At 41.2% G+C, this 22,722-nt stretch overlaps 1 pseudogene; it reads left to right on the forward strand.

The window, feature by feature from the left end:
* LOC109066033 overlaps positions 1-22,722 on the forward strand; it is a 168,256-nt pseudogene that overhangs the window by 118,989 nt on the left and 26,545 nt on the right.

A 22,722-nucleotide genomic window follows, 5' to 3' on the forward strand; every position in this document is an offset into this window, starting at 1 on the left:
GAGGGGAAGCGGAGGGGGCAGAGTGTGTTTGTGATTTTGAGGAAGTGTAATCTGCGTGTCATGTTGGACATGAAGAATGGAAGGGGTTTCGCTAAACTTTGCTGAAAGCAGTTGAGGCCATTCTCCCCTCTCATTACTCACCAAAAAAAAGAAAAAAAATCGGAGTCATCATCTCTCTGTAAAGCGCCTACAATTCACAACTGACGTGAATGACATGATTTGAGAAAGGATAGCCTTTTTATTTAATCTCAATTTCCCTCTTTTTTCCCCTGCAACCCTGTTTTTTTGCTTTCATTATCTTTCACTCTCTCTCTCTCTTTCGGCTCTTCACTGTTGCTTGGGGACCAACCGCCGCGCCTCTCGCTCCGTGGGCTCTGATCTTCTCTCTCTTTTTTTTTTCCGATGCTTGAATAGAAGTGGACCAAAAAGGGAAAGACCACAATGACCATAAAACCACAGCTCGCCCCACCCCGCCCTCCTCCTCCTCCTCCCCTTCCTCTTCCGTTTCCTTCCCTCATCCCCCTCTCCTAACCCAGCACCTTGTGTAGTGCTCATGTTTGATGTTTATATCCCTCCTTCTCTCTTTCTTTCTCTCTCTCACTTGTTTTCTCTCTTCCTTTCTCTGGCTTATAACCGAAACTCCTTCCAAATTTGGGTTCTTGTTTCAGATAACACCGACACACGTCCAACCATACATAACGTGTCCTGCCAATCCACGCACTCATCCCTTGTGCACAGAAAGACCTCATGCATGCATAACGAACGTGCCGCCCACACACACACGCAACTCTCACTTGCGAAAAAAGCAGAATGCTCCAACAGCTGTCCTGCTAAAAGTTCCAATTAAGTCTATTTGAGGGAAATTAATAACCATCCTTTAAATCTGATCACTTCTAACACCAAGGGGAAAAAACCACGCATAGCCGACTAACTGCGTCACATGTCACAGCGTGCACTGCTCTCTATCGTCCTTTTTTCTTTCTCACCTCACACGCGCACGAGCCTACTTTACACCGAGCACCAATCGATCCGCTCTACTTTTCTTCTGTTGGACAGGAAGTTCCATTTGCTTTTCCCACTAACACCCAGACTCTCCCGCCGACACGGCGCAACCCCAGACCTGTGCCAATTCCACCCCTCTGTCATGAGCCATCATTTATTCATTCTCCCTACTTGTTTGCGTATTAATTTTTGTAATCTGTTCCTTGCCCAGAGCCAAAGCGAATCCTCCATACTGTTGAAGGACCTTTTTTTTTTCTTGTAGACACCTTTTTGTTACCGCGTCTTGTCCCTTCCTACCCTCCTTCCTCTCCTTACCTCTCCTTCTTATCAGGATCAAGCCCTGGTGTTTTCCATACCTATACCGTTATTTTGGATTTAACGTAACGATTGGTAGAGTTGGTATCTGCTCGCATCACCATGCCAAATTGCTTCTGCATTCTCATTACCAGGTTGCTTCATGTGTCCATCGCTTTCCCCGCTTTTCTGTTTCTTTTCCCTCTCGCCACTTCCCACATTCTAATCTCCTCTTTTTCTTTCACCTCAATCTCCTCTACCCTCTCGCGTTGCAATCCGTCTCCCAAAATTCTCATGTGTTTTCATCAAAAAAGCCGCGACAGGTATCCCTCAGATCCTCCCCACCCTTCACCTCTTCCGTCACGCTCTTACCCACCTCCTCTAAGTTGTACACAGAGCACGCTCCGGCACCCCCCGGCGCACCCCCTTATCTTCCTGTGTATAAGTTCTCTGTCCTTTTCGTGTATGTCCTGTCTGGGTAGGCCACTGTCCCCACGCGTGGCGCAGGCCACCCGGTAAGCCCATGCACAGCTTCCACTTCCGCCGTTTTGCTCACCGGAAGGGTGGCCTCCGGCGAGATGGCCTAGCGTCCAACACGGAGGGGAGGGGTATACTGTGGGCTCCGTTGGCGGTAATCTGTGTGTGAGAGGTGGCTGTCTTTGCTACCAGTTCCGAAGCTGGTTCTCCCCGATCTCCCTCTCTCCCTTCACTTCTCTGGCTCATACCTTGCTTTGCTCCTCCGTAGGTGCCAATCCAGCTCGTCAGTTCCTGATTTCGGGTGTACCTCCTCTAGTGCCACACTTTGTGATTGCCAATCACACGAGAGATTTCAGGGGCTGCCTCGTACTTGATTCCCTCTTTGCACAGTCTCTTGAGTATTTCTCCTAGTTTTCACATACTTTTGCATAGACCTTTGAAACTGCTCTTGAACCAGGCATAATTCACCCTCAACATAATCTACGGTTTGGCTCGATTGAAATTTGAATGATCTGTTCCAATTCCCCCTAGTGACCTGCTTCGCTCGTTAAAACTGTCCTAAAATAGGCAACGATATCGTGCTCGAGGCCTCTACGTGACAGATCTTGAATTGTTCTAGTACTGCTTAGGCACTGCGTACTCTCCCGCTTGATTATATGTGGTTCACACTAGGCCCTTTAAAAAGAATGCCATGAAATGGCTGTTTAAAGTGCAACATTCTTTCCAGCTTTGCCACATTTCCGGTTCACCAGAAGAATGTCAGCGGGGTGTCTCGTGCCTATGGAATGCCGGTCAATTGACTCTCTTCCATCAGCCATCAGCTTTGCCATCTACATGACAGCCAGGGGCCCTGCTGCCGTTTACTTATTGTATAAGTCCTGCGGAATGCGCTGTGCACAATCCCCTTTCGAGACTATACCATCATGGACACTCAACGCTGCCGCCATGGCTATTGCGCCATATAACAGTCCTCTTTTTATCAGTCCTTTGTGGCTCTTGGTCTTCGTTATACTTCTCACATGATTTCTGCTCATTCTAAATCAGGATTACCCGATAAAAACTCTGCATTCTCCCCGCCCCTGCATTCTCAATTTTCGCAGCGATCAGTAATATATTCAGACGTCTAGTGGAGCCGCTTTCAGAGATATGCATTTATTGTTATTTTAAATGTTTGGAAACTCTCCTGAGCCCCCATAACAGTGTCGGAAGTCCTTCCACCCAAGATTTTCTAGTCCTGTTGCTGCCCTCCTATAGGAACCAGCAAACTATCGTTCGCTAGTCAAGCTTAAAGCATCTGTGGCCATGATGAGCCATTGGAAGTCGGTAGTTGTGGTGAATATTTTAGTTCGCGTGCAACCCCGCAAACACTTTTTTTGAAGCTTGAAGCTAACCAACAATATCCCACTAAAAAGCTACAGAAAGACTTTAAATATGCTAAATTCTTTCATGAACCCCCACCAATGCTAGTCCTGCCATAACAGGGAGAGTGTAGGTCCCCTGTCATGCTCTCCCCGGCAGCTTTCTGTTTTGGTGTTAAATAAAATTATAAATCACAAATACCTATCCTACATTTTAAAATGTTAAAATCTTGGCGACCCACACTTTCACAACTACCATTAAATCTTTCGAACACCTTTGTGTATTCCTGTGTATTGACCGCCAAGAGAGTCAGTTTGTGATACGTAAGATCCTGTACTGGTTTTAAACTACCATTTTTAAGCGTCGGTGTACTACCATTGACCAATCAAAGGTTAGAATTAAATTTGAACTTTTGGTTCGCCCCAGCAAGAACCTGCGTTGCATGTGATTAGCATTCTGCTCACCCACGTACGTCATGGCTAATAATGAATGGAAATACTAACACAATGTCCAATGTGGTCGTACATTAACACTCACTCACGACAAACCATCCAAATATTGCTTGAAAAATTCAGACAAAATTTACCGTTAGCATTTTTGCTAAGTTAGTTACTCTACTCTGATTGGTCAGTAGTGATATTTCTGCAGTCAAATATTTTTGGTATAATGATGCTAAATGGAATAATTGACTGCTTTCCCAAGGCAACTGATTTGACTTTCATAGCACTTAGTATTCAATACTTACATCCATTTTATAGATGTCTTTGGGTAAATAGCAAGTAGGTTTGTTACAAGTGAATAATGTACAGTCAGCTTGCTCATTAATAAAATAAACAAAATAAACCCTGACGCGATGAATCATGACTTCTTACACAATTGACATTTTTCTCTCATAGAGCCATTGATATGTATTTTGACAGAACAGTGCTTTTCCGTGAAAGGTTGTCTAGATAGGTAGCTCGTGCCTGAGAGATGTGGAACAGACGCAAATCCTGTCACGTCCTGCCCATGCTCTTCTCGCATTGAGGTATTTCCGCTGACTCGCGACCATTTCAGATCATGCACGTGTGTGTGTGGTGTTGTTTTGTGTCAAGCATGTTCTGTTCTCTGTTTTTGTGGAAATGTCTTGTGGGAGATGAGTTACTAAACCTGTTGGGAGACTGCACCTCAGTGTGACTCTTCCACCCCTCCGCTTGATAATGCTCAATCAGTTTACAACACCCTCGGATGCCGGTCCTTCCACCCTTGTGGTTGCTCCTACCATTGTGCTGCCTGGCACAAGTTTTGTGAGAGTCAGTTCTCTGCCTTCACATTTTCAACGAGTGTTCTTACGCACAATAATGGCCATCCCAGAGGGAACATGACGGGCCCCCCCACCTCCTCCTCCTTCTTGCTGTCTCCATTCTTATCTTCCCCTCTACTTGTCGCTTCTGCCTGCTAAGTATTTACCTCCTATTTCTCTATCTATTCTCCTTTTATAACAGTTTACAATTATTTTTCATTAACAACAGTGTCGTAACCACCCACCGCCGCACCATCCCCTGTTTTCCTTTACCACTCGTTGGCTTAAAGGATCGATTAATTGTCCTGATTAGCGGACTCCTGGGACGTGCCTCGAAGCTGTTTGTGCTTCAGGGTGTTGTTTTGGTTGACGTTTTTTGGAAAATCTGCACCACACAACACCATATCACCCCACAACTGTTTTTTTTTTCACCTCTGGGCCAGATTAAAAGGATAGTTCAGCTAAAAATAAAAAATGGGAGTTATCTACAGCAGATATGTCCAAGTTCTCTGCCCCAAATGATACTGATAGTAAACACAGCTTTCACTGGTTTTCCTTTCAATTGATGGTATGGAAAAAAAACAAAAAAAAAAATACAGCCCCTTGGGACATGTTCCCCGACACATTTGCTTTTGTTTTTTGTGCACCACACAACACTTGAGTTTTGGTTGTTTCTTATGTGTTAGATTTATGTTATTTACTAGCTGTAAGCAAATTAACGTTATGTGAAATTAGTTTTAGTTTTTTGTTGATATTTACCAGTGTTTTAGTGTTTATTTTATGGTATTTTATTTAATTTTGCACCCCTAGCTTTTGTCAGTTTTATTACTTTTTTCATTTCTATTTAACTTAAACATTTAATTGTCAATCATTTATATACTGTTATAGTATTAATTCATTTTGAATTAGCTTTATTTTATTGTTTTCATTTTAATTGTAGTCTGTTTAATTGTAACCTTATTTGTTTAATTGTCAAGGCAGTTATCTATAAACTAATTAATATTTCAAATTGCTTTAATTTATATTTTAATTGTAGTCTTTGTGTTTTTTTTTTTTTGTTTTGTTTTTTTTTTTTTTTTTTTTTTAATGTAACAAACTTTTCATGCAATGCACATTTTATTTTGCTTTATTTCAGTTACCGGAAATGTTTTTTCAGTCATTTCAGTTTTAGTTAAAGACAACAACACTGGTTTCGATGTGTATGTGAATAAATGTTGACAGAGTTTTCGTTTTTGGATGAACTATCCTTCTGAAACATGGCAACATATCAAGTATAATCCACACATGCACATATTGTCAAATGACCTGGGCAGTCCCTCGGCTGGGCAGTAAGAGAGATTGGAGACTGTGCTTGTGTGTGTGTATTGTTAAAGCTAAAGAGCCGAAGCGTGTGCAGGTGGTCACGAATTTCAAATGAGGGTGTAATGTGATGTAATTCAGACATAGATAGACTGTTCTGGACAGACAGCGCGGCTGGGAGAGCAGGCCCAGGGACAGAACGTGATTGAGAGAGAGAGAGAGAGAGCACAGAAAAGAAAAATGTATCTGTACGTCGCCGTTGTCCTTTTCAGTACACATCCCTTAGGTGTACAGTCGCTATGACAGCCACACTAACACAGCATAGCGAGTCCTAATGCAGCTCAAGGTATTTTTTAAACTCAGATTCACACATAATAAATTGCACACATGCTAGTGGCGTCCATGGCTGTTTTTATGCTAAAGCAAACATCCCCAGTTTTATTGCACATACTTAGTGGTTAATGGGATAGTTTACCCAAAAACGAAAACTTGTATGAGTTTCTTTCTAATGGTGAACATAAAAGAAGATATTTTACCCCTACTATGAAAGTCAATGGGGACAAACAACTGTTTTGCTCTTTAAAATATATATTTTTTTGTGTTCAACACAAGAAAGAAAACTTTTGGAACGACATGAGGGGGAGAAAAATAATGACTTTTTTTTTCCATTTTTTGGGTGAATTATTCCTTTAAATCAGGTGAAAATGTCACATAGACAAGTTATTTTTAGGGACCATAAAAACCTAACCGTTTACTCCCACTCATATGTTTTTCCAAACCCTTACAATTTTCTTTCTACTGCAGAACACAAAGGAATATACTTGAGAAAGGGACATCATTGACTTCCATTGTATATGGAACATGGTGACATTTTTCAAAATATCCTAATTTATGTTCCACAGAAGAAAGCCATGAGGGGGAGTGAATGATGACAGAATATTTATTTTAGTTGAACTAAGCCAGTAGGAAACCACCCAGAATAACTTAGAAACCATGTAGTAAAGTGCTAAAAGCCTCTCTGAACACCCTAGCAACTGTTTAGCAATGGTTTGACGTATTTATGGGATCAATAATGTAGATGTATTCAGATTTCAGGTCAGTAACCCTGCATTACGATAATAAACAATATTTTATATAAACAAATATAGAAATAAATGCAAAATATTTTCTGTGAGGGTTAAGGGGTAGAAAATATAATTAGCTCTACACCTATAGAAAGTCCTTGTAATGATAGGAGTAGCGACATTTGTGTGTCCTTGAAATAATGAGTGTTGAAATATAGGAAGGCTTTTTGTATAGCAAGCTTATGTATTTGTGTGTGACTTTGGAAACAGTATGTGTTTTTGAAGGATGTGGATGTTATTGAGGTGAGTCGATCTGTGTGTTTGCGTGTATGTGTACGTGGAATAAACATAGCACATGTTTCTGTCTTGCTGCTAACCCCTTGCTGTCCAGGACACAATCTGGGAGCCCTTCTAGTCTTTATCAGATTAACTCAATCCTAATTCTCATTTTAACAGGACAGAAACAAGGTGACCACCCTTCGCCTTTTTTATCCCCACTCTCTGCTTCAAGCACAAGCAACACTTCCAACAATCTTTAATGTGTTCGCTCTTTGCTTGCTGGCAGTAGATGCACAACACGGAGTATTTTACACCTACCTTTTGTTACATCTGGCTTCTCGTCTCTCGCGCTTAAAAATTACAATGACGATCATCCCGATTGCTAACACTACTGATCCTGACCGTAAATAAGCACACAACGACCATTCTCGCTTCTGAAGAAGGACCACTAGGACCCAGTGCCACACAAGAGGCTCTGCACCCCCTTGTCTTGGCAGCACTGTGTACCTGCCAGTAGTAACAGGTGTAGGTATTCAATAACAGCAGCATGGTTCTCACGCAGTGTTGTTTCTAGGCTCAGAAAGTAATTAGACCGCATGGCGGGACCGGCCTGGGAGGGACGCCTGGACTCTCCACACAAACGACACACTCTTCCCTTCTGCTCGTCTAATGGACCTACACGCACACTAGTAGTAAGTACAACCAAGTTTTAGTAGTGGCTTGGAGGAGTTAGTCTCTTAATTTGCATCTTCATTTCTAGATTTGCTTTGGCCAATGCTGCTTTGCACTCTAATTTTCTTTAGTTTTAAATATTGTCTATAAAGATTGTGAATAATTACTTATGAGTTTAATAATTCATATATCAGAGGCTGGCTATCCTGCTCAGAGTGCAGAGAATGTGAGTAATGTGACAGTAGCATTGCCTCAGATGTTTCTTCTTAGTTTCAGAAAGAACATTTAAGACAATTACTTTTTAGATATATGACATAAATGTACAATGCTTAGCAAAAAATTTATTTTATTTTTTTCTTCTCCACGTCAAGGTCATATTTCTGATCAGACTTTGCTGTCTTCCCAGAGGAACATTTACTGCTCAGAGGGTTGTTTTTTTTTTCCCATGCCTCAGGAGACTTAATTGAGTTCTTTGATTTATATCAATTTGTCTTTAATGTTTCTTCTAAAATTGGAAGCGGATGTATTGAGAAATATTGGAGTTGATATTGAGTTTGTACCTGATTGCTATATCTGATATTGCAGACAGAGAAAAGCTTTTTTCGGAGTGAGGTCACGTTTTATGCTCAGGAGATGGATTAGGTCTTAGTTTACCCTCAAAACATTATAAGGAACACTCCGACATTTTTTGGGACTGTTAGCTATTCACAGGATCCCCAGCGTTAGATAAGTCCATGTATACCTTTTTTTTCATTTCGGTGCGTTCTGTCAGGGTTTATTTGGACGCACCCACCCGCTAGCCTAGCTTAGCACAAAAGACTGGATGGAATGGCTAATGCTAGCATGTGTAATCCAATTTACGGACCAAATACTGCAAACATGTTCCTATGTTACATGTTGGTGATTCTGTGTAGGCACCAGCGTTGTACAAAGAAAAAACGAAAAAAGGCCCCCCCCCTTGTTTTTATATGAAAAAAGACGAGACATTTTTAAATCGTATAAATACTGGGAACTATAATTCATCTTAGGGGGGGTGCGAGAACAAGCTTAGCGTACTTGGGCGGAGTGGCTACTTGGGCGGAGTGATTAGCGCAAACTGAGGTCACACGAGAGCCCTGTTGATGGTTCCGGTTAAACAAAACAACCGGGACGACTAGCTAGACGTTACCGTGATCAGGGCTGACTTTTTTTGTGAGACTTGTCCCGGCTCTTGACATCCCATAACGAGGGGGTACAGAAGATCGAAAAAGAGGGAGAAAAAACCTGCCCCCGACCGAAGGCAGATAAGGGCACAAGCAAGGCCCACGAAACCCTCACCGCCCGACTTCTCCTGTGGACCACAACTCCGGTAATTTACTGGTTATCAAACCAAGCTGACAACCAGAACAATATAGGTTGTGAGCCCGGATACACCGACGAGGAGGTTACAAAGTTGCTGTAGAAACAATCATCTCATCCTGAATTAATTAATTATCTACAGAACAATGTTATAAAGAATTATTTAACGATTGATATATGTTGTACCTCACTTGCTTATTACAGGCTGGTACTCAACTATATTCAACAGACATATAATACCAGTAATGTTATATAATTGCATTTACACAATTAGCCAACGATGATGCGAGAAGTAAAGCACAAGTGCAAATAGTTTTTGAAAAAGGAACCCACAGGACCAGATAACTGTTAGCCTACTATTTCACAAACATTCTTCTCAAAAAAGATAAACTGCACATTCCCCCTTCCAATTTCATTAGGCAAGTTGAATGTATTAGTACCGAGAGTTACATTTAGCGCCGCTCATTTGTTATTGGACGATACAGTGTGTTCACAAGACAACCACAATAAAAAACAATAAAGGGGATAAACGGAGCGCCTATTTTCACGTAATAGTGTCACTAACGACGCTTATATTACATTACGCATGGCTCTGTTACCAGTCATTGATACATGTTAGTCATCTCAAAAACATAAACGGAACTTCATCTTACCGACAGGCACCAGGTGATCTACTCTTTCTTTCTTTATTATCGATGGGATGAGCTGTCTCCTTTAGCACACCGTTTCATGGTCCTTGCCGGGTGCCACTTGGCATTTTGGCTGTTCCAAATAGTCGTCCCTATACAGTAAAACTGTCAGTGCGCAGCAACTAGTTAAGAGCAAACCTGACGAAATACTTCGTGATGGGGTTGACTGGAGCGTCGAGATAAGTGGTGTCCTCTTGGTAACGGAAACCCAGAACCAGTAGCCATTCGCGTCGACCTAACACTCATCATCAGCGTTTAGTCTGGTTGGAACTTCTCATGAAACACCATAGTCTTACCTAGGCCTCTCCCCTTTGGAGTGTCGCAGGCTCTTGACCATTACATCAACAGCGAACGACCATAGACTGTACACTACTTTCAAATGTACTCGTGCTAAGATAAGTGATGACTCTATTACCTCCGCAACTCTGAGCGAAACTCTCTGCTCCCCACCACTGGCGCGTCCCCCGTGGTGCGGCGCTTAATAACGTTCCGCCCAACAAGTAGCCACTAACTCCGGCCCCAAGTAACGGGAAGCTGTGCCCCAAATGCCGATTGGAGAATATAGTTCCCAGTATTTATATGATTAAAAATGGTCGCTGTCTAATAATTAGACCCTTGCTTATTTGTCCACGCCCGGATGAACCTATAAAGATCACAACATTTAAATAGGAAAATGTTTGCATTCTTTTGTCACTTATTGGGAATTACTATGCTAGCATTAATCCCTAAATATCCAGTCTTTGGTGCCTAAACGTAGGCTATGCGTCGGTTGTGGCGTCAAATAACACTTACAGAACGCACGAAATGACACGGTATGTATGGGACCTTATTAAACTCGGGGATATGGTGAATAAGCTAAAGTCCAAAAATTCGGAGTGTTCTTTAACAGATAATAGAGATTTGTAAGTATGTTGTATGTATTTCTTTGTTAGATGCAGTAGAAGTTAATGGTCACCAAAATGTGTTTGGTGTCCAACATCATTCTGGATATCTTATTTTTGTTCCATGGAAGAAAGAATGGCATACAGGTTTGGAATGACATGAGGGTTTAAAAAATGATGACAGAAGTTTTTCTGTTTTTTTGGATTTTAACTGTCCGTTTAAGTTGCAGTTATGGATCCATTTTCTTTTAGATATTTCTCCTAGAATTCCCTAGGAGAAACAAACAGATGTAAATGAGACAATTATTCATAAACGGTATCAGTAAAAAGCTTTTAAAAAATTAATGTGGATAACTTTGAGGTATTAGATGAAAAATGTTTGAACTGTTTTTGACTTTGTGAGATTTCTGAGGTCTTTTGTTTAAGTGAAAATTTAACCCCTGAACAGATGTTTCCCATTTATCTAACTGCTTTCTATGAGATGCAAGTGAGACACAAGACACGAGAGATGTTTATTTCCTGAGGGTAGCTATTAGGAAACAGTAATAGCAATTATGAAACAAGTGTAATTTGAATTAAAGTTCTGTGTGTAGGTAAATATTTGAGTGATAAAAGGCTCATTAGCACTATGAATGGAAGCACATGGAAGCCCGGTCTGGTTGGGTTTATTTAGTGTCTCATGGAGGTGGAGGTGCTAATACACTTCTTACTCTGGGTTTAAAAACAGTAGGGAGTTGGGTTTCAGTCCTGGTAGTGTGACTTACCAGGACATTGTTTTTGCAGTGAACACCACAAGATGTCGAGGTGAGAGGTTTAGTGACCTCAGTCTGGTGTAGATTGACAAGGATAATTGCACACTGTATGTTGGCCATTTTTCCAATAGTTGGTAGAACTGTGTTATAAAAATTCTTGTTTTAGAAAGAGAACGAGTTAGAGCCCAGTACACAGTAGGGAACTGAGCTGCAAGAGAGCACAGGTCAGGTTTAATGAATTCTCCCAGGTCACACTGTGTGTGTGGGAGTGTGTTTCTGTGGAATCAAAAGTCCCCACACATATACTTATTCCTATCTCGAGCCTCTGTAATTATCATATTCACTATAATAAGCCCTTCTTTACATCCCTAAATAGCATCAGGAAATAGAGAGCTCTAGTCTACAAGGACTATGAGAGAGACAGAGCCATAGTCTTAATCTTAAATTAGGGCACGCTGAGCTGTTTGTGGCCAGCAATTGCTTGAGCGTTGACATCAAAGCAGCTGGTGTCAGTGCTGCCTTTGTTTGTGGGTGAGCTGCTTATATCGCCCTCCATGCAGTTGATCAGATACTTGGATGGGTGCGTTTGTGTGACTGTTTGGGGGAAAGCGTGTGCTCGTGTGTGTCTGGTGGTGTGTTGCGTTCTCCCCAATTTCTTTATAAACCAAACGCAACACACCAAACTCAAAACACCAACCCATATAGAACGGGTCAATACAGTGTGTTGCTGTTCCCCTCAGGAAGGCACTGCCTCCCTGTTCTCAGATGAGTCTATTAATATTCTTTAGTTCAGAGATGGTGTTTGTCATTGCATCATGGGAGATTTATTTATTCCTCCTTGTCAATTTTTTTTTTTTAAAATATGGTATAAGTAGTCTAAATGTGTATGTAGAGTATTGTCTCTGTACTTGTTGAGAAATTGTCTGTCTTAGTCTCTCATAACCAAACTTGTAGAGAAACAGTGGAATTTAGACTACTTTGTTGCCCAAAGCAAGCTGGTTTATTTTGGTTAGTGCTAGTGTTAAGATAAGCATAGTCATACTGTTTAACAGCAGAACTTTGCTGGTGGAGCTTGACCATTATGATCTTGATTGGTAAAATGGTTGAGTAAGGTGGTCAGTTTGTTTTGTGTAACTTAAAACTAATTGTCATGATATGAAAACCTGCTTGACCACCAAAGATCGAAGGATGTTTATAGTCTTGACCAATATGATCTAGCAGGGCTAGGGTTGCAAATGGGTGGAAAATTTCCCAGAAACTTTGCAAAAATCCCTAGAACATTCTAAAAAATCCCGGAAAATTTCCAAAATTTCTGAAATATTTCAGAAATTTACTGGAAATTGTCCACCTTTTTGAAACCCTAACTTGGGCTACAGCCGGTCTTCCAACTGGTGGTCAAGCTAATTAACCAAATTGACTAGCTATCTAAACCAGTGATTCACAACCCTGTTCCTAGAGGCACACCAGCAGCATACATTTTCAAAGTGTTCTAATCAAACATTCCCAGTTTAACTAATCAGCTCTTTAGAGACTCCAAGATCTGAAATGGATGAGGGGGGGGGGGGGGGGAGTCAGGTTAAAGAAACATCCAAAATGTGTGCTGTTTTGGTTCAGCTCTAAGTGAAGGCTTGGGAAACACTGATCTAAACTACCTGACTAGCGTGGAGCATAGCCATGCATTATACCAGTTGGTGAGACTGGTCCAGTTAGTTTGAAAGCATTGTGGGATTAAGAGCACACAAGCATCTTTTACTGAGATTAGCATCCAAGAGATATGCTGGTGAAGTAATACTGGTTTTCTCTGTAGGGCATTTCTAGGAAGAGTTAAGCTTATTTCTCCCTACTTTATTATGAAGGAATTTTTACAGCTCCTTCAGGATGAAGACTGCACTTGATAGGTCATAACTCATTTATCTTAACCTGAAGGGATTTCTTAGCTATCGACCAAATTATAACAATTATCTCTAATATGGTGTTCATAGATGTGTGTCTCTGTGTGCTTGTGTATCATTTACTAATTACAAAACGCCTTTCAGTTTGGCTTCACTTATTTTTAGCGTATATGTGTGTGTATGTAGCAACAGTAAGTATTGGCTGTCTGGGACACACATAACCTGTGGCAGGAAAACCCCACTAGCTTATCCCCCACCTCCTGAGATTGTCCTCACCATCCGCACTTGCTCACAGCTGTCCCCTCTGACAGCATAGTGACTGATGACGTCCGCTTTCTCTTTTCATAGACACCTCCAGCTCCCTTTCCCCATACCCTCAGCAGTAGATAGATTCTCTCAGGTCCCTATGCCCTCTCAGTCTGGGAGTGAGAAACTGCGTCAGCCAGCTAATTTCACACCAATTCCCAGGTGAACGACCTCCTCTAGCGTACAGATATAGAGATGGTTTGTTGTGTATGAGTATGTGTGTCTTGATCATAGTACTCCTAGCAGATGAAACGTTGAGCAATTGCATTTGTTTTCGTACATGACTGGCATCCTAACATTTTGCTATATTCAAAACCATAAAACACAAAAAATACACATGACATTACGCAGTGCTTTGTGGTGGAACAAATACCAAATTATATAGAGACTATGTCTCAAATGGCACCAATGAGGTGGACTCGGTGGTTATTTGTGGGTCTAATGCATTTCCTGAGATTGATAGGGTATCTACTTGGTCAATTTAAATTTCAAAAGGGATCATCGGAGTAGGTCCTCTCGTGGTAGATAGGTGCCCTCAGAGCATACATTTGCAGCAGCATGCATGTGCTGATGTGGAGCTTTCCCAGTGGACTATTACCCAACAGCACATATGTTCATTGGGTATACTAGACGGAGGACAGTGGGTACCATTTGGGACAGGGTCATTTGATGTAAGAAAACCTGCTGGAAATTCAGTTCCATGCCAGCTATAAGGTGGTCAAGCTGGTTTGTTGCTGAAATAAAATGGTCTACACACAGGGGATGCAAAACTCCTGCAGAGTTTAGTGTCCAACCCTGCTCCAACACATGTAACGTTCTTAAATAAGCCCTGAAGGACTTGATTTGCTGGATTTTTTGATGTTTTAAATTAAGTGTTAAAGTTAAACACTGCAGGCCTTGTGGCCATCCAGGGATTGAGTTATGCACCCATGGTCTACTTTGTGTAACTTTTTTGGTTTGAGATAGTCTTGCCAACTTGAAACCAGTTCCCCAAATCTGGTCTTTCGTTTACCCCTAATACTGCAAAATAAAATGTTATGTTTCTACAGCAGTGGTTCCCAATACTTTTTAAAGACATGGCCACCTTTGTAGTGTTTTTTTATTTGCACCCAACCCAATTAAACTAAAACATACAGGGTCTCCATTACATATTGCAATTTAATCCAGAGGCCGTCAAACAACAAAATGACGCAACTAGGACAGCAGCAACTGATTTTTCTATTAGGAATGCGTTTCAACAGACAGAACATAGTATTTTTGTTGAGGGTGAAACAACCAATTCCAAATGAAACCATCTGCTTTTTTAAAAAACTGGCTGACATGTCACAGGACTTTATTTTTGACCATTCACTGTTTATGTGGGAATTTTGGAACAAAACACATTTAAAGATTGATTTTTAATTAATAATAAACAACTAAAAAATTTTTTTTTCTTTAGTTTTCATTTGATTTGTTTCAAACATGGACCTTATAACTTAAAAAAAAAAAAAAAAAAAAAAACCACCTGCAGAAACATTGACGGCGCATTCTGAGATAGCGTGGGTATAACTTTAGGGTTGTGACGATGTGCGAAAAGCGGGTGGTAGTTTTCCCTCGCTTTCCTTTCATTTTAAAATAGCTTGTAAAAGCACCTTGCACTTTTTACTTTTGATTTCCAAATTAGTGCCAATTCCACATCAACGGCAGTTGTTTTGTTTTTAGTTTGTTGAGTTTTACCCCTCCTTTTTGACTTACTTTCCTTCGCTTTTAAAATAGCGTAAATTTGCTGCATGCACATTTTACTTTCTCTTTTTCCAATTAGCACCAATTCAGCGTCAGTTGCTTTTAAATTAAATTAAAAGGTCAACCTTAGAACTTTTATTAACAAAACAAATAACAAATACACCATGCTATATGCTAATATAAAACTAACAAATAACCTTACCCAAAGTAAGGTAGCTTATAAGCCTACCAAAACTTCGAAGATCAGTAAAACACTGTGGAAACCAAATAAATACTAAGGAAATGTCTACATTTATTAGGGAAAACACGAATAAGCAAGCTTGGGAGACATGGCTTCTTGATGTTAATAAGTAACCAAATTAAAAAATACATGTTTTTAATACATTTAATCAGCAAGCACTGTGGAACACCAAAATAAATAAGAACACAAATGTTTTAAAAAACTTCCAATATTACCTTTCATATATTACAGAAGTCAAGGCTTTTAAAATACCCAAAATATTTTTAAAACAGCGCTTTGTCATGTCATTTTGAAACTCTTCTCCATCGTCTGGTCTGTCTCAATGCACGCTTCTTTGTCAGATTCCTGCTCACGTGATAACATGAAATTTGATTCTGTGATGCAACCTGTTCAGTCGGCATGCTGCATTGAGTAGCCCGTTTTTGTGAACTAAAGATTTTTATTAAAAAACACTATTGTTGATTTATAATAAATCAAACGAGTTGGGTTGCAGTGGGTTGCGTGGGTAGTGGTACATAACAGTGTTGGTTCACATGGTTAAAAACGTCAACCCTTCTATAGCATTTTGTTTCCTGAAAATCACTGCCGTGAATTAAAATGAGCGGTGAACCAGTACAAGGGCGAGGGCAGCGCAGGACAGGGCAATTCTCCTGAGAACAGTCCAATTGGCGGATAAATTATAATGAGCATGAAATATATCAGTGTTACATTTTTCACTTATTTTCGTTTTGGACATGCTCATATGTTGGGTTTTAGTATATAGCTTATTTTTAAAAATATATGCTGTTAAAAGTTATTATATGGTTATGATGCTAGTATTTTAGGTTGAATAAAGTCGGGAAAAAAAGATATAATTCTGCAGCACCCACGGGCCAGTTGCCACGGCACCGACAATGGGAACTACTGCTCTACATTCCAATAATCTTATTTAACGCATCGGCTTGTTAGCAGGAGAATCCAAGGACCTAAAATGGGTGTTGTTAGATATAGGGGGACGGACAAAAATGCCATTCGTTTGGGGGATACGCCAGGACAATGGGTTGGGAACATGTTGTGCTTGAATATCTAGACAAGTTGCGACCAACTTGGTCCGGCTTGAACAACTTGAAATCTGTTAACATTAAAACCTGGTTTCCCTGCTGGTTTGAGGCAACATGGTAAACCTCTTTCTGCACATTCCAAAAGTGGTCTACACCAGCTCTGAACCAAACTGACCCCCGATGCCTTGAACAGGTACATCTCGTTGGACGGTTCCAGCTGACCAAACAGGTCCTATGCCAGCTCAGTGCCGTTAATGGCCAATAAATGGACCTCAGTCGGTCAAGCTAGAAACAATGTAAAATCAGCTAGCATACAGAATCTGGTGATTTTCCAGCAGGGAAGTTGAAGTGGGGCAGGGCTTACAAAAATTATTACCCAGCAATATATAGAGCACCAGCAGCCAGGGATTGTGTTCATTCTCCTATCACAAGCCTCGTAGCTTCAGTGTTGCAGATACTTGACTAATGAACATTAAACACTCTTTAATTAGAAGAATGGTCAGGTTATCTCATGTCTAATCTCCCATTGTACTCTCTCCCTCTCTCTTCCACTTTCTTGCTGCCACATTCTATTTCATGTATCATCCCTCATTGGCCTCACACCAATTCCTCTTCTTTCTTTATCCTCCATATCTCAAGTGGTCCTTCCCAAACAATTTCTCTTCTTTTTAAATCCTATCACACCATCATTCTGTTGATTCTGTCTGTCTTTATCCCTCCTTGTTATTTCATCTCTCCCTCTCTTTCTCTCTCTTTCTCTTTCTTTCTCTCTCTTTATCCCGCATATCCAGTCTTTGTATGTCCTGGGACTCTATTAAAGGGTGCAGGTGCAGGCAGCAAGTTTGCTGCGGAAGCCGAGCATCAGTCGGGCCCGGACTGGTGTTTGTCCGCGCTAACGGATCCCCTCCAGTATGGTGGGACCGTCTTTACGTCATGCCCTGGACTCCGTACCGCACCAGACACTCGCTGTAAGAGGTATGCTTCATGGGAAGACTTTCCAAGCAGAAAGAATCGAGCTACAACCACTTACAAGTGAGGTGAGGACCACAGCTTGGGTCGTAGGAACCAGTAAACTATCCCTGTGGTACAATCTACAAAATAATATTTTTTTTCAAAACTTAGATTTAGCAGTTTTTTGTATATGCTTCTTGAGGTTCTCAGGAAAGGTTTCTTGAGTTTCTTTATTAATTTTAAAATTAAAGATTCTGTAGATAAGAATACTGATTCTAGGACAACTCCTTGGCAGGTATATAAGAGTGTAGAATCCTGATTTTAGTTTCGATTCATAATGTTTCTAAAATGTAGACAGGAAATTACATTCTATTTAGCCAATGTCATCCAAGCAACCACACTCTTCTCCAAACAGGCTGCCAAATCGTGTGGAATGGAAAACCGGCTTTTGTCGTGTATGATGGTGCCGGTTTTTTACAACAAGGAACGCACACGAAGCACTTGATGAAATACGACTTGCAGCCACACGTATCAAGAGTGGAGAAGCCATAGTCATAATAATGCCAAAATTACCCATGACACTTACACCGTAACCGCTGGAAGGGGCAAATCTGATATTGACCCTCGCAGTTGATATGAGAAATGGTTATGGGTCATCTACGCTACCGAGGCACAACAAATGGACGACTTGTGGTCAGCCAGGTCAGATGTCACTGAAAAGTGCCAATTTAAAGCTATTGTATTTCAGCTGAGATCGGATGATTGAATTTGGGTTACATTTAAGGATCTCCATTTACCAGAACTGTGGAGTAATCAAGTTATGTTGGTGTATAATATGAACACAACCCCGAAAATCCAAAAAACCTTTACTCTCGCGGTCTTTCTAGGTTAACCACTACACTCTGCGCTTCGAATGGGAACCTGGGAGACGAGCTTTGATAAGAGACTGGCGTCCAACGCTTTTATGGCCTTTGGGTTTCTATATGCTGTCCCGCTATGTGTAATCAGGATGATGACAGCGAGAGCAGTTGGAGGATCTGGTGCTGTATGCGCGCACTACAACACCTAACAGAGAACGGGGAGAGCCTGTCCACACTACCATTCCCAAACCCGGCCAGTATGTGTAATCTGTAGATAACACACCCACGAGACAATCAAATTGATGTCTGGCAAGAAACTACAAGGTAGCTGCGGCTACCCCCTAGGCGTTTAGTCCCACCGGGATCCCAGTGATGGTAAAGTGGAAAGAAGAAAGAGCTCCCAAGGCGATTCAGCGGGAGACGGAAGGCTAACAGGACCAGTGTTGATCTGTTACAGTGTCAACGTTCTGTTAGTTCGTTCCCTTTCTGTGTCTTCAATACATGTTCTTTATGGTTTAATTTAGCAGTGGTCATTAGCGTTTTTGTCACATCAGAAAAAAGATTTCTAATCAATTATTCATTCTCATCTTCTTGCCCCATGAACATGCTCTGTCTGTCTGTCTCTCTCTCTCTTTCTCCTCCTGTATTTCGCTCTATCCAGTTCTCAGAGGGGACTGTGGGAACGTATAATCATGCATTAAAGACTAGTGAATGCTCCTGCTGCTTTAGTTATCTTCTTACCACGTTTCTCGTATATTCTTTTGCAAGGGACAACATCAGACGGTTAGGTTTTCCTTTCTTCTGTTTGTCTTCTTTTTTCATCATCTTGGTCCAACCATCCGACGACATTCTCGCTGACTCTGTAGGTGGTTCTGAAATCTGCGTCTCTGCCTCTTATGCTCTTGGTTGCCTCGGTTTCAATTTTCTTTGCATTCCTGTCATGCCCTTCTCTCTTGCTCTCAGGTCCACTTTGGTCCCCACACAGATGTAGCAGCAGCAAACACCACCGCAGCCCGGGACCTGTCACTTCTAGCTCCCATCCCCTCAACCATACGACCTCTGCCCCCTACCTCTCCACCCCAATAGGGGCCATCAACAAGGCACCACAGACCTGAGACCTATTAACGGCCACTGTGCACAGGACTCGCGGAGACCCCTAGCGCGTTACCACCACAGGGGTCCCTGAGCTCCCAAGTCGTGGCGAAGCCAGAGTAGCCCGAGGGGTGCAAGTGGCCTGCCACCCAGAGGGGGCCACGGGAGACAGTCAGACCACGGCCGCGTGCCCTAAAAGGATCACTAGGTGAGGTGACGATGATGGTGTGACGTATGAAAATATATAGACACTTAAAAATAATTTGATTTGGACTTGAGAATTCAAATAAAAAAAAATCCCTGTCTACTGGATGCCTGCAACAGATATCTACAGGGTTGTAAAACATTTATAGCAAAACTGTGGTCAGTGCTGCTTGACATTTTAGTGTGTTGACCGCACTTGATCACAACATGAATGTAGTGGCAAGAGGGAATCACAATTTTACCGGAAGGAAGGCCTGCGTGATGTTTATGACATAAAGGTCACCACACTGTTTGTTGAGACAGCTTTTCATAGAAATGTTTGTTGTGTTGGCTCTTACCTCCCGTGTTGTGTATGTCACTGGGTTCATGTACACATTTATGTGTATACACCCATTTCTTTGTGTGGAGAGCTTGCTTCCTTTTCCTCCTTCATCTCTGTATTCTACTCCAGCTGGCAGGTCCTCTTGGGACGTCATAGATAAAAAGGCAGTCCTTTTGCAAATGAAGGAGTGATCTTCAAGCCTCAGCATGGGTTAGCCCTGCAAAACTGACTGAATTAAAAATGAGCCACTAGGACAGTTCTACAAACGACAAACACCCCCCCCCTACCCCCCCCATTTCTCCATACAAAACCGCCATCATCAAATGCCTCTTTCTTGTCGTGGGAGGAAAAACGATTCATCCCTCTGTTAGCATCTCTCTCTCCCAGCCACTGACAAAACCGTTGGCTTTCTTTCTGTCCCCATTTTTCCGTCACTGAAAATGACAGACAAGTTAAATTAGCAGCAGCTTAATTTCGGTGAATCCTGGCAGATCCTTCAAAGCCAATTCTATTGTGGATGAAGGAATGGAGTGGAGAGAAAAGCAGACATCGGCTGGGAGAGAGAGAGTGTCTCCGGGTCACGCTGTGATCATCGCTGGAGCTGGATCCTTCCCACCAGTGCTGCTTCACTCCATCTTTCTGTCATAGCGTTTACCTCTCTCTGTCACTCTTTTAACCCCCCTTCTGCCCCTTTTTCTTTTTCCCTCCGGTCCTACCATTCAACCCAGCTGTTTGTGTTGTGGTTGCTGAAAAAGGCCTGCCGTTTGTTTGATCCCAGCAAGCCTGTCCTTCTCTGTGAACTCGGCTAACTAAAACAGCCCAAACATAACTGAAAATGAGGAGTGGGCAGAAGGGGTGTCTCCCTCGAGGTGTTTCTCAGCATTCAGAGGCGCTTGATGGGATGGCCGTGCCTGGTGTGTGATCTTATCACAAGTCGTGTGCAAGAGTGTTTGCGATGGCGTTCATGTGTCAGCAAACTCATTTCCACAGAAAAAAAGTGTGTTTTTCGTGGAAGGTTTCACAGTGAAGCCTAAGAGCTCTGCCGGTTCTTTGTTTCTTATCTCTAGCACTCTAGAGTTGAGAATAAAAGTTCAGCTAGTTGGTTTTTGGTATATTGTGCTATGAATTTATTTTTGTGTACTTGTGTTGGTACTTATATATCAGGATTTTGTTTTCTCTAAGGAGTGTAAGGGACACAGTACCTAATAGTAATATTTTACATATATGTTATACGATACAATTTGATTATTGATATTATAGATAAAATCATTATATAATCTGATATTTTAAATTTGGATGCAATATATTTTTTGTTTATGTTATTTATGTTATTATTTATGTTTAGTTCTTTCTAAAACAGATAACTGTTTTTTTTGTTATTTCTTTATTAACCTAGTCAAAATAACCCAACTGCAGCAGTTTGTGTCGAGATTAATTGGAATCCCATGCACAATGAAAAATGAAAAAAAACATGATTTCTGAGAATTGTTAAAAAACGGAGTTATCTGTTTTTGCAAATAAACTCTTAATATATATGTATGTGTGTGTGTGTGTGTGTGTGTGTGTGTGTGTGTGTGTGTGTGTGTGTGTGTGTGTGTGTGGCTGTGTGTGATCAGTACATATTTGTTTTTTTCTTTACATGATAAAAAAGTTTTGACATTTTATTTGTTGTATTTTGTTGTATTATAATAAATAAGATAAATTACTTTTTATATTCTATCAGTCAAAAGTTTTGTCAACTCTTTCTTTGTTTTTTTTTGTTTTTTGTTTGTTTTTTTTTCATGTAAAAATTACTGAAATACTGAAAACTATGAAAACAGAAAATGGAGGCAAGGGAATTATGTAGTGCCCCAAAAAAGGAGAAATAAATCAGAAACTGTCTTAATTTTTCGCCTACTTTTCAGTGTCGCCTCACTTCACCTTGATTACAGCATTAGTTTATTCTGAACAACCTTAATGAGATGCATCCTGGGATGGTAAATTAAAGAGTATTGTAAGTTTCACAAGTAGTTTGGACATTTGTTGGCTGTATTTCCTCCACTTGCCACTGTAACTAAATTTTTTTCCACAAAAAAGTCAAAAGAAAAAGGAAAAGAAATATATGTAGCATGTAAACCCCAATGATAAACTGTGTGGTGAATGGTTCTTTGTGTGTGTGTGTGTGTGTGTGTGTGTGTGTGTTGTGTGAGCGTGCGTGCCTGTGTGTGATCATTGTTAGTGTTATATATACATATATATATTATATATATACTATATATATAATATAGGGTATCATATATATATATATTATATACTCGCGCGCACACACCACACACACACACACACACACAAAAGACTTTAAAACCCAAGGTCACCTTCTGTCTGTCTCTCCTAATATCTTCTCTTCTGTTTTCAGGCATCGCATCCTTTCAAGTGTCTGTCCTCTCCTGTGCTGTGGAATCCTCGGGCGGCCCTGATCTAAGTAACTGCACCTCGCCGGTGGGTCAACCAGGTGGCCCAGAAGGTGAGACCACTAAAGTAAGTTGCTTTTTGCTTGCTCTGACCCCGTTCCCGTCCTGCTCTGCTGCTACCTCAGCTATTATCATTCCCGGCCTAAGCTCACATTACCGCACGCAGGTCGATTCGGTTTGACATGATGTGGAACAAAATCTCTCTAATTCGCTCTATTTTCTAAGAGATCGTTTAACAAAGCCATCTCAGGTTG

Source organism: Cyprinus carpio, chromosome B3 (genome assembly GCF_018340385.1).
Source record: "Cyprinus carpio isolate SPL01 chromosome B3, ASM1834038v1, whole genome shotgun sequence".
NCBI classification, from domain to species: domain Eukaryota; kingdom Metazoa; phylum Chordata; class Actinopteri; order Cypriniformes; family Cyprinidae; genus Cyprinus; species Cyprinus carpio.